This window comes from Palaemon carinicauda, chromosome 32 (genome assembly GCF_036898095.1).
Source record: "Palaemon carinicauda isolate YSFRI2023 chromosome 32, ASM3689809v2, whole genome shotgun sequence".
Lineage (NCBI taxonomy): Eukaryota > Metazoa > Arthropoda > Malacostraca > Decapoda > Palaemonidae > Palaemon > Palaemon carinicauda.
Window position 1 is genome coordinate 64,591,445 of NC_090756.1, and position 10,000 is coordinate 64,601,444.

At 41.1% G+C, this 10,000-nt stretch overlaps 1 pseudogene; it reads left to right on the forward strand.

Annotated features, from left to right (window-relative positions):
• LOC137625633 (hemicentin-1-like) overlaps positions 1-10,000 on the forward strand; it is a 19,382-nt pseudogene that overhangs the window by 3,133 nt on the left and 6,249 nt on the right.

A 10,000-nucleotide genomic window follows, 5' to 3' on the forward strand; every position in this document is an offset into this window, starting at 1 on the left:
ATCATATTTTATTAGGAACTGTTATCCATGTGACATGTTTGATCATTTTACAAAACTGTTTTTAGATAACTTTTTTATTCCGAAAGCCACCGTACTAAACGTACCAAAGAAGCAAATGTATGTGTCACAATTTATATATAACTATAAAAATGTTAAATGTAAACTTGAGAAAGCTCTTTCTAATTTTTATCCATATGTTAATTTTAAGTTTGTATTAAAAAATCCACTATCCATAGGCAGCATGTTCACATTCAAAGACACTCTACCAGATTTGATGCGGTCCTCAATTGTTTATTTATACAATTGTCCTAAATGTAATTTAGGAACTTATATTGGTTGTTCCAACCGTCTCTTGAGGATCCGCATTGACTCTCATTGAGGAGTCAGTCACCGTACAGGTTGTATTTTAAATAAAAAAAGAATTTTCATCCATACATAATCACGTTCCAGAATGCAAGTAATTAATAAACTATTCTAATTTCAAAATAGTAGCCCAATCACCCAATAGCTATTCTCTACCTACCTTAGAATCACTTTTCATTAAATAGCTATCCACTACTCTTAATCACTCAACAACCTCTGTTCCTTTACATATTGCCTAATGTAACGAGCCGAGAGAAGGTTGTGAACTCAAAGGCAGTGTGAAAGCAACTGAGTTAGTTTATTAAAGAACACTCTCCTTTATATAGAAATTCTCAAAGCAACAAGAATTTTCATGTTCAAATATTGACACTCTTACAGAGGAAAAAAGCAGACATGATTTTTCAGGTTCTTTTTAGTGCGAGGCGAGAGCAAAGATACAAGCACAAAATGAACTATATACGATCGTGTGACACACGGTTGGTACATGGCTCCCCCCCCCCCCTAAAAATGACATACTGTACATGTTAAATAGGGCGCCCTGATCTAGAGAGGCCAACTGTAGGCGGGTCATCTGGTAGAAGATAAGCAGGTTTTAGACGATCAATGGAGACCCAGTCTTCTTTGCCACGAATGTTTAGTAGGAATGCTTTCGGACTGCGGCGGATCACGAGGAAAGGGCCCGTGTAAGGGGGCGTTAGCGGTGGCTTGCTAGTGTCGTTGCGCAGGAAGACGTGCGTTGCAGAGTGCAAGTCTGTTGGTATGTGATGCTTCGCTTGGGGCTTGTAAGTCTGGCGGCATGGAGTAAATTCTCCCACGACGTAACGTATGCGCTGGAGATCGTCGGAGGAGGTTGTAGAAGGAAAAAATTCGGCAGGGACGACCAACGGGTTGCCATACACCATTTCAGCTGCCGAGACGAAGAGGGCATCCTTAGGAGTGGTCCTTAGTCACAGGAGGACCCAGGAAAGCTGAGTGAACCAGTTGGAATCCTTGCAGCGGGACATCAAAGCTGCTTTGAGGGTGCGATGAAAACGTTCAACCATTCCATTGGCAGCGGGGTTGTAGGCCGTTGTCTGATGTAGGGTGATGCCCAGGAGATTCGCTAATGATGTCCACAATTGAGAGGTGAAAGTGGTTCCCTGTCGGAAGTAATAGGCTCAGGGATACCAAATCTTGCAATCCATCCAGAGAGTAAGGCAGATGTACATGAGGCGGACGTTGCAGTTTCCATGGGAATGGCTTCAGGCCAACGAATGGAGCGGTCGATGACGGTACACAGGTATTGATGTCCTTGTGATGTGGGTACGGGGCCTACAACGACGACGTGAATGTGTGCGAAACGAAGCTGAGGTTGAGGAAAGGTGCCCACTCTGGAATCCGTGTGTCGATGTACTTTGGAAGTTTGGCAAGAAGTACAGGCGTGGACCCAATCCTTAGCATCCTTAGAAATGCCGTGCCAAATGAACTTTGCCTTCAGCAGCTGTGCAGTAGAACGGCACGAGGGATGTGAAAGGCCGTGAATGAAATCAAACACCTGCTGTCGCATGGGAGCAGGAATCCAAGGTCGCGGTCTACCAGTACTGACGTCGCAGAGGAGGGTGGTGTTGGAGTCTTAGAAGGGAAAGTCTTCCCAACGGAGGGACGTGCAGGATGTCCTACCTGCTTGATACTCTGGATCCTGTCGTTGGGCTTCAGCCTGGGCGTTGTAATCCAATCTCAGTTGAACGGCAGCCAACGTGTTTCCTGACAGGGCATCGGCAACGGGATTCATGTTCCCAGGGACGTATTGAAGGGTGCAATTGTATTTAGCTTCGGCGGAGAGATGTCAGACTGTCGAGTAAAGGCGTGCACCAGAGGCATGTGGTCTGTGAGAATGACGAAGCGCGTACCTTCTAAGAAATGGCGAAAGTGACGGACAGCCAAGTGCATCGCTAGCAATTCTCGATCGAAGGTAGAATAACCCGATTCTGCCTTGGACAGTTTTCTGCTGAAGAAGGCCAAAGGGCAGGGCGAGCCGTTGACCACCTGCTCGAATACTGCACCAACAGCGACGTCGCTGGCATCGGTGGAGAGAAGGAGAGGGGCATGTGGGATAGGAAAAGTGAGAGCCGCAGCAGTTGATAGGGCCTTCTTTGCATTGCAGAAGGCTGCTTCTCCAAGGGGACCCCACTTCACGTCGTTTGGCTTACCCTTGAGGGAGGCGTAGAGGGGAGCAAGAGTGGTGGCAATGGCTGGCAGAAAACGGTGATAATAGTTGATCATGCCCAAGAATTGCTGCAGAGCTTTGACGGTCGAGGGCACGGGGAAATTCTGAACGGCTGCTACCTTCTCAGGGAGGGGGTGGACTCCTTCAGGAGTAATGCGGTGCCCTAAGAACGACACTTCGTTGGCGCCAAAGGTACACTTGTCGTACCGGACTACAAGGCCATTTTGTTGCAGGCGGTTAAGCACGATGCGCAGGTGATGGAGGTGTTCCTCTTTTGAGGAGGAGAACACAAGTATGTCATCCACATAACATACACGGAAAGGGAGGTCCCCTAAGATGCCATCCATGAGACGTTGAAACATGGCCCCAGCATTACGAAGTCCAAAACAGGAGTAATTGAAGGTGTATGTACCAAACAGAGTGGTGATGGCAGTCTTGGAGATTTCTTCTGGGTTCATAGGCACCTGATAATACCCCTTCAGGAGGTCGAGCGTAGAGAAAACCTTTGCTTTGTGCAGGTAGGAGGTCACATAAGCAATGTTTGGGAGGGGGTAGTGATCCGTTTCTGTTTGCATGTTCAGGCGCCTGTAATCCCCGCATGGACGGAGGGAGCCGTCTTTCTTCAGAACGATGTGTAAGGGTGACGACCATGGGCTGGAGGCCTTTTGGCAAAGGCTTATTTCCTCCATTTCGGCGAACGTCTGTTTGGCGGCTACCAATCGTTCCGGTGTCAGACGTCTGAATTTTGCGAAGACTGGGGGTCCCGTCGTCTTGATATGGTGATAAATACTGTGCTTGGCTGGAACTGTGGGCGTTTGGCGAAGTTCTAGACGGAAAACTTCCGGGTACGACGTGAGGAGGTGGGCGTAGGCATCCGTGGGTGCGCTAATGTGGAGAGTGAGGTTAGAGGGGGCGGGTTGAAGAGGTGTCGACAAATACGAGTCTGCATTGACCAATCGTCAGTGAGCGACATCGACCAGAAATTGGAAATGAGAGAGAAAATCCGCACCGAGGATTGGCAATGTGACGTCAGCAACGAGAAATTTCCAATTGAATTTACCGTTTCCGAACGATAATGTAAGGTTCTCGTAACCATAGGTGGGTATCGCAGATCCGTTGGCAGCTACCAAGCGGACGTCAGCAGATGTAGACAGACTACGTCGTGTCTTGAAGAGTTTCCTTGGCAAAAGAGAACGATAAGCACCCATGTTTCCCAAAAATTGCACGCCCGTTCTTGCATCATGTAAAAAGAAAAGATTAGAAACACGGGAGGCCCCCGCAACGAGCGATGGCCTACTTACACGTTTTTTGGCCACTGACAATCCTCGGCCCATTTCTTCGCAGTTGCCCCAAATCTGAAGTGGTAGGTGCAAAACTGTGGCTGATGGGAGGTAGTAAGTGGCTGTAGAAGTTGTTTGTTGGGGCGCGAGCGATTGGTGGGTGGTGGGCGGCTTTATCGCTGCTTTGGCACGTCACGGTGTAGGCGTGTATGTCCTACGGCATTCATGTCAGCTTCGGTTGGCGTTGAATAGGCATCCTCTTCGTCAGGGGTGGAGGCGTTGATGGAAGTCTTGAAGTGGCTGTCCAAAAGGGCGTCGGCTTTGGTCATCAAGTCCTTTTTGGGTAAAATATCGACATCGGGTATGGCAGCGCGTACAGGTCCGGGTAAACGGCGTATCCAAAGGGCACGAAGTAGGTTCACCTCACGAGGAGAGCTGTCTGCGGCAGGTTGAAGGCGAGCGATACTGGTCATTTCCCTGAGGGCAAGCGAAGCCCTTTAGTCCCCCAACGGTTGTTGCAAGAGCGGAAAAAGCTTTCCTACACGGGCGGCTGGCGACGATGAGTCCTGTTGCAGAGGGTATATTTTGAGGGCGTCATACGCTATTGGGGTGTCTCCTTGTTCACAAGCCAGTCATATTTTTCTGGGAAGGTGTCCTCGGGTATCACCCCGACAACATAATCTACTTTGGTGGTTGAGCGAGTCACGCCCCTGATGCGAAACTGGACTTCTGCGCGCTGAAACCAAGCAAACGCCTCTCCACTGGCGAACGGTGAAAGTTTCAATGGGGCAGCCGCAAAGCCAACTTCCGTAGAGTCCGTCATAGTACCAACGATGGAGGGGCGAGGGGGGTGGGGGTGGAAGGCGGTGGGAGCGAGTCAACTTCCGGGGTCACCAATGTAACGAGCCGGGAGAAGGTTGTGAACTCAAAGGCAGTGTGAAAGCAACTGAGTTAGTTTATTAAAGAACACTCTCCTTTATATACAAAATCTCAAAGCAACAAGAATTTTCATGTTCAAATATTGACACTGTCACAGAGGAAAAAAGCAGACATGATTTTTCGGGTTCTTTTTAGTGCGAGGGGGAGAGCGAAGATACAATCACAAAATGAACTATGCATGATCGTGTGACACATGGTTGGTACACTAACGACTTTCCCCACTTGATCTTCAAACCATTACTTACTGTACACGCTCTTAGGTCTAAACCTCCCCGTCTTTCCATGTCTCAGTCTTGGATTTTTTCCATACTACTATGAGATTCAGGGCCTCTGTAACACGGTTTTTTCGCAATAACTTTTTTCTATGAATTTCATAAATATAACGCTTATTCAGAATGCACATTATATCTACACATAAATTTTGACTATATTCTGCATTACGTAGGTTGAATAAATTTGGTACTTTATTAAGTAAAAGTGACGATTTTTGAAGACGGGCCAACTTACTCAGAGAAAAGGTTTCGAACGCACTCGTTACGTAACTTATGACGGCATTTCTTCTCTCTTTCTCGATCGATGATTGGTTATACGTAATGAAGGCTATACCTCTGCCAACAATAACACAAAAGTGTAAATAAAAGCAAAGCAGTATACCTTTATGAACTCTGAAACCTCTCCACTGAGAATTGTCATAATGAACAAACGAACAAAATATGTTAATAAATACAAAAACACTTTGATATTTGTCTAACTCCCAAAATAAGTTTCCTAAGAAATTACAGTCTACTTTATAGGTCACAATCAGATTGACAAAGTGTATGGAATAGTTGGTAATTTTCAAAAACGTAGTAGACCAGCTTGATTTGATAACTGCTATATCCAATGTCAAGCAATTTTTATTCATTGTCTATCTACCTACCTATTTACTGTAGAAAAAAGAAAGCCGGTACCGTATTTTGGCTTTAAACCTTCACCAATAATTATCGTCAGAATGATGACTTCAAGAGGCTCCACCCACTTTGGCCTCGTTATAATTCAGGATAACACTGAAGGCTATCATGGACATTGTTGGATCAGAAAATTTAAATTCTGGCTATAAAAACTCCTTTCTCGAGTAGTTGTAAGAAGTGCTAAATGATCCTCAAGGATCCCAGCAGTTGGCCTAAACGTTTAATTCATGTATACTACTGTTGCGGCTATACTGCTACAGTAGTATTACTAGCACAGATACCTCACCCACATTTATGTATCGTTCCGCCATTCATAAAGTCTTTGTCATGTTTTTTCACTGTGCAATAAGCCATGGCCTCCTCAGAAATTAAGTTTAACATTAGATGATAGGTTATTTCATTAAGCGGACAAATTATGGCAACTGGGTATGTTATTGCCGATGTTGAAGCTAAAGATAAAGTATGGTATCATTCCTTCATTGCATTATCATCTTTACTACTATTTGTTTGGTTACATGTAGTAATTATTTTAAAGGATAAATGAATTATGTTCACTTTACTTCTATAAATTCCCATTAGATGTACAAATAAAACTCCTAAAACTATTCATGATTTATTTACAAAATGCAGTCATGCCCAAAACATAGCCAACACGGCCGTATGGCCTAAGAAGAAGAACAAAAATTATATCGGATGATCCGTTGGTCTGATGGAGATTTTAGCACAAAAAAATATTATTTTAACAAAAATAGTTATATAAAGACTGTTTACATACAATCTCTCTCTTTCCTTCTCTCGTGGTGGCATAGTGAATAGTTAATGGAAATGTTCAAAAGCCTGAATGACATTACAAGTATTATAAGCATGTTACGCTAAATACAAATCAGACCATAAACATTGGATTTAAACTAGAAACTGAATAATTACCTATTCAGGCTATAGTAAATATGGCCACGGGCTTTTTCTTGACTGTATAAAGTTGCAAGTCGTAAGACAAATGCAGTTTTGCAACCACGGGGGCAATTCCAAATCCTGTTAGCCATTCTTGACTGTTATGGGTTTCAGAGCCGATGGAAGAAGGTGAATGGGTGTCTGGTGGATGGGCGGGGCAAAATTTTGTCAAAAGATGTTTACATTGCTTACGTAATGAATGTTTTCGACTCTTGGCTCGTTATCACTGGCCATGGCGTCGGCTAGATCATTTTTACTCTATAAAAATTAAAACTATCGAGTTTAGGTTATTGATAATGCTGACAAAATTTGTGTGTGGTTGTAAAATATACATATGTCAACTTTCAGCTACATCCGATGCTTTGATAAGGAGCAAAGTCCAAAAAACCGTGTTACAGAGGCCCTGAATCTCATAGTAGGTGTGTTTCTTTCTTATCCAGAGTTTATTTTATATTGTCTGTTTTTTTTTTTTTTTTTTTTTTTTTTTTTTTATTCCAGGTTATTTCTGTGTATTATTAATTTGATTCCCATATCTAAGATGTTTTGTGAATTCTTCTTTAAAGTTTTCTGTGTATTTGTTCTGATTTTGATATTGCTCTTTTTCTATATCATTCATTTAATGTTTTAATGTTATAATTTTTAATTTGATTTATATGGTTTAATTTATTATTTTTTAGTATATTTCATCCACTTAATTTTCTAAGTATTTCGATGTATTTGTTATAATTCTTGCCTTTTTAACTGAATTTCATTGACTAACGTAATGTCTATTGATCTGTGTTTCAAATTCCCTTTTTTAGCTCCGATGATGGGAAATGTTGTTTCCGAAAGCTTAGCCAATAAACTGTCCAAATGCTGAAGTATCTGCTTTCCTTCGCCTTTCTACTAACCTCAAGCTTTCTAGAAGCGAAAATGCTATTAATACATACATATATACATACACACACACACACACATATATATATATATATATATATATATATATATATGTATACATATATATATATATATATATATATATATATATATATATATGTATATATATGTATATATATATATATATATTTAAATATATATATATATATATATATATATATATATATATATATATATATATATATATACATATATATATATGTCAATATACAGATCTCTACAAAGTCATTATACTGGTCTGTACAGAACCAATAGTCTGTACAGGTCTCTAGGGAGTGAAAAATTTGAAGATCCTTTAAGTTACAACTTGTTAGTGGTTGATGAGTATTGTTACTTTTTTTTTAAATCTTTTTTTTTTTTTTGGGGGGGGGCAATATTTAGGTCTTTAAAGTCAATATAGTGGTTTGTACAGAACCAATAGACTATACAGGTCAATACAGGGCCAAAAATCTCAAGACCCTTTAAGTAGTGGTTGGTGAGTATTGCTAGCCTTTTGTTAACCTTTTTTTTTTATATTTTTGGGGCAGTATATAGGCCTCTACATAGGCAATATACTGATCTGTAGAGAGCCAAAATATTGTACAAGTCTCTACAAAGTAGAATATCTCAAGATCTTCTATCTTACAAGTGGTTGGTGGGTATTACTAACTATATTTACGTTTTCCTTATTTATGGTAATATACAGTATCTCTACACACCAGAAAATCTGTATATTTTACAGGCTAAAAAGGGCCTCACAGTTTAGAAACATAGTTCTTTTTCTGATCTTTATTATATCTGATATTAAACCTAAATCATTTTCTATCCCTTTTCTGATTGTGGAAACCTTAACGTGGTGGAAGGGCTTGCATATCGCTACCCATACTAGGTTGTGTTACCGTGACTGATCAGATGAAAGTCTGCCCCCGTGACAAATCCGCCATGGTCAGCGGGATGATAAAATCTGACAAAGCCCCAGTTGTAGGTTGGCCTTGGAATCAGCCACCAATTGATACTACCGCTCGAGGGTTAATGGGTCCCTTGACCGGCCAGATTGTATTGCATTAAATCCTACTAGGCTATCTGGTTACGGCTCATTTTGTCCTCGTCTGCACATACTCAAAATAGTCTGGTCTATTCTTACCATATTCTCCTCTCTCAAAGCACCTGACAACACTGAGATCACCAAACAGTTCTTCTTCGCTGAAGGGACTTAATACTACAATGTAATTGTTCAGTGGCTACTTTCCTCTCAATAAGGGTAGAAGAGACTTTTTAGCTATGGTAAGCATCTCTTCTAGGAAAAGGACACTCCAAAATCAAACCATTGTTCTCTAGTCTTGGGTAGTGTCATAGCCTCTGTACCATGTTCTTCCACTGTCTTAGATTACAGTTCTCTTGCTCGGGGATGCTGTTCTATCTTTTTTTCTCTTTCTCTTGTTTTTTGAAGTTTTTATAGTTTATATCTGAATGATCCAATTCACTCTGTTAACTGTTCATGAAAAGTTTCATTTTTATTGTTTATTATTCTCTTTTAGATTATTTATTTCCTTGTTTCCTTTCCTCGCTTGGCTATTTTTCCCTGTTGGAGCCCTTGGGATTATAGCATCGTGCTTTTCCAACTAGGGTTATAACCGAACTTGTAAAGATAATAATGATAATAATAATAATGATAATAATAATAATAATAATAATAATAATAATAATAATAATAATAATAATAATAACTAGGCTGCAACTGGCTAAAGCCAGTGGCGGAGGATTCCCCTGCAAAATAGGTGTGGAAATGCCTTCGTCAATCAGTAAAAGATATTATGTAATGGTTTATTGGCCTAATGACCCCTTGACTAAATTTTGAGTTATATTAACAAACTATTTTAAAGCAATTTATCTGTATAATAGCAGGTATATGGAGGTAAAACCTAGGCAAACATGACAAATATAAAGAAATTGTCTTTTGAACTTGAAGACAATGGGCACTTACAAGGTCATGTGAAGGTCACGAGTTAAGTATAACCCCATATTCTGAAAAAGCATGTGCTATTGGGCGGTTGGGGGGGGGGGGGGGGGGTTGACAACAAAACATCTCTTTTAGCCCACGTCAAATTTTTTCCATGAAATAGCCATATGACCTTGAAAATGAGGGTCAAGGTCAAATTTGATTTGGCAGTATTGGGTATATGTTTGGGGTAGTTTACTATGACAAAAAACCAGTATTTCATGGAGAAATTGCCAAAGTCACGATTTCTGCAATGTCAGAAATAGTTAAAAATCCATATAAAAAAGGTAACTAAGCAGTCGCTACAAAAGTTAAGCTAACCTTAGATAAATAAATAGGCCATCATATGCCACTAAGATCAAGGCTCTGGGCCTTCCGGTTTTTGAGATCTCGAAAA